Source organism: Ammospiza nelsoni, chromosome 2 (assembly GCF_027579445.1).
Source record: "Ammospiza nelsoni isolate bAmmNel1 chromosome 2, bAmmNel1.pri, whole genome shotgun sequence".
Lineage (NCBI taxonomy): Eukaryota > Metazoa > Chordata > Aves > Passeriformes > Passerellidae > Ammospiza > Ammospiza nelsoni.
In genome coordinates this window covers 15,610,641-15,614,234 of record NC_080634.1, presented here as the reverse complement: position 1 = coordinate 15,614,234, position 3,594 = coordinate 15,610,641, and positions in this window count along the sequence as shown.

Genomic DNA, 3,594 nt, shown 5'->3' with positions numbered 1-3,594 from the left:
TATTATATTATATTATATTATATTATATTATATTATATTATATTATATTATATTATATCTATACTAAAGAATAGAGAAAGGATACAGACAGAAGGCTTAACAAGATACTAATTAAAAATTTGTGACTCTCCAGAGCCTCAACACAGCTGGTCATTAAGTTAAAACAATTCACATGTTGGATGAACAATCTCCAACCACATTCCAAAGCAGCAAAACACAGGAGAAGCAATCAGATAATCATTGTTTTCATTTTCTTCTGAGGCTTCGCAGCTTCCCAGGTGAGGAAATCTTGGCCAAGGGATTTTTCAGAAATCATGACAGTGACAATGGGGCAGCTAGAACTTCCCAAAAGGAGCATCTACTTATCCAGGATCTTCATATAAGAAATATTCACACCACTAATGAGCCTAACTCATCGTGGATGTATCAGATCAACAGCTCATGCATATCTGGCCATGTGATGACCAGCAGTACCCTGGAAGCCACGGCTTTAGGCAGGCTGCTGAATGTCTGGAATTCCAGCAGATCATTTGTAAAAGTGGTAGATCATCATTTATAAAAGAACCCCCAAAGCAGGGAGAGTAGTATCTTGATCATGGAATGAGCAAATTACCTCAGCAAGCAACAGAATAAGAGATTATACACACAGCAGCTGAATGATAGATTAGCAGTGAGACAATAGATAAAAAGTAAAACAGACAGAAGAACACAGCAGGTTAAAAGCAGCTGGCCATGAAATTCATGAAGGGGGAGCTGTCCAAGGCTGGGTTTTGCCATTGTAGTTGTACCAAGCTGGCTTGTAAAAGCTGAGTACACACCAAAACTCATGCAGTTTCCAGGCATAGGAAATGCCTTTTCACCTGTGAAAACATTTCCCTGTTGGATGGAGAACTGGAGTTTCCCTATGGAAGAAGCCTGTCCTCAAGCTCTGGTAAGCTCTAAAGGGCAAGGTCAAATTTCAGTCAACCCAAAATGCTTCTATAAAATGCTCTTGGTCCACATTCAAATACAGGTTTTCAGGAGCTGATATTTTTGTGTTTTGTTCCCAGCAGCTTCTGTGAAGCCAAGACACTGCAATGATAGATGACTTTCAATCACAGAAAGTCATATCAGTTTGTAGGAGCCTTGGGGCCAACCTGACCCACTTATTTGGCAGTCTCAGCACAAGAACCCTGGACATTCTAAAGGGCATGAGACTTGCTTGGTTTGGACTGTGGCTGCTCAACGATCTCACTGGTCACTGGCGAAACTTTCAGTAAGTGATTCAGGCTTCATCATCATAGAGATCTGTCTTTTTTCCATGGGTTCGGGAGAAGTTCCAGTGCAGCTACTATCCTAAAGTACATCCTCACTTAGGCTGGATGCTCCTCTGTGTCAGTGAGTACAGACTACCAATTTCCAATACTCTCCTTAGCCTCACTGGGTGCTTGGATAAAATGCAATGTCAAATGCTCTTTAGAAATAAATGGGATACCTCAGAAATGGGATAGCTCAGGAATACCTCAGAAAACTTAATTCCTTGGAAGTCTGAGATAACTAATTGCAATTTCCCATGTTACATTTTGGGCCTATACCTTTCATCTCAGCACTGGGCACATCCAAGGAAAGTCCATTATCTGTCTCCTCTGCACCATTCCAGCAAGGACAGGTTGCTGCCAAGAGCAATAAAATTCCCCTTTGGCTTCACCAAATCAGAGAATCATTTAGGCTGAAAAATACCTCTAAGACCATTGAGTCCAACAATTCCCCCAGCAGTGCAAGGTCCCCAGGTGCTACATGTTCATGGCCTTTAAATTCCTCCAGCGATGAGGAGTCCACCACTCCCTGGTCAGCCTGTTCTGGGGCTTGAGAGCCCTTTCGGGGAAGAAATTCTCCCTATTATCCAATTTAAACCTCCCCTGGGGCAACTTGAAGACATTTCTTTTTGTCCTGTCCCTTGCTACTGAGGAGACCAGCTCCCACTTCACCATAATCTTCCTTCAGGGAGTTGTAGAGAGCAGCAGGTCCCTCCTGAGCCTCCTTTTTTCCAGTCTGAGCCCTGCAACTTCCTCAGCTGTTTATCACCAGACTTGTGCTCTGCTCTGGACCCTTCCCCAGCTTCATAAGCCTGCACAGTTCCCGGGTGAAGTGCTGGGCACACTGGATGTTCTCTGTGGTCACTGTTCCATGGCAGAGCTTTGGGGACTGACCTGGTGGCCTTTTCTCCGGCATCAATCCTTTTCATGTGCCACTGAAATGACGAGTGTGAAGATAACAAGCTTTATAATTTTGAACTCTGACACCTCATCAGTTTAGCTTTTTTCTTTCATCCAGTGGTGCAAAACCAGAGACACTGTGGGAGGGATGATGGCCCCCCATGTAAATGAGGTGGGTGTCTGGCATGCTGTGAAGGGAGCTGGTTTGCGTTACCAAGTTTCCTTGCACACAGCCAGATTTATGAATTTTTAGAGCAATATATGCAGGACTATATTCACTGAACTAATTTTAAGTGGCTTTTAAAATCAAACAAATACAGGATTGCAGCTATTCCTCCTCTGCTGTCCCATCTCTAGCTGACAGCTTGCTCCAGCAGGAAAGTAGGACCCCAGAAGGATGTATTTCACCACTGTGTATCAAAGCAAACACACATAAAAAGGGACTTCACTGCTAACTTAATTTGTTACATTTAGTGCTGTCCTTTAAAGGGAACCTCCTGACCTGCTGTGGTGAGCTCTTTCTTCCCTGCCAGAGCAGTCCACGAGTAAAACCAAGGACCTTCTGAGCAGGCTAACTCCTCTGGCACAAGGTGACTTTGCACTGCATTCCAGGGCTCTGTTTGCCAGCCTCACCCTCTCCTTGGAGCACCAAGCACCCTGTGGTGTCCCTTGGGGCAGTGCCACAGGCTCCAGAGGCTTTGCCTTTGGAATCCAATGGGTGCTGAGAAGCCACTCCCTGAAACAAGGAGGGGGAATCATCGCAGTTCATATGTGGGGTTTGTACACCAAGTCTTGCTGGAAATCATAGAATAGTGTAGGTTGGAAGGAAACTTTAAAGCTTATCAGTTCCAGCCCCCCTGCCCTGGGCAGTGACCCCTTCTAGTAGGCCAGGTTGCTCCAAGTCATGCCCAGCCTGGCCTGGAACACCTTCAGGAATGGGGCAGCCACAGATTCTCTGGGAAACCTGTGCCAGATAATTACCACCCTCATTGTAAATGCACCGGGGTTGGGGCAGGAACAGGTGAGAGGCAGGATTGTAGAAAAGGCAAAGAAGGCTTTATTCAAAAGAACCGTGCCGCTTTTACGGAGTGGTACAATAGGTTCTATTCTATTGGCTAACTAACAGAAACATCTTTCACATGTACTGTCCATGAGAGGAACAGAAAAATAAAGTAGAAAAACAGCACCTGCGAACTGTTTATAGTCAACAAGTTATCACATCTTTCCAGCTCCCTAAAACTTCTCGCAAGCCGCTGTGAGAAACACTCGCTGTTTCTCTCTCTCGTCCCATGGCATCCACAGTAAAATCTTCTTCATTACATCTAATTTAATATTCTAATCTTCTTCCATATATCTAGTCTAAATGGACTGTCTTTAAGTTTAAAATCATTCCCCCTGG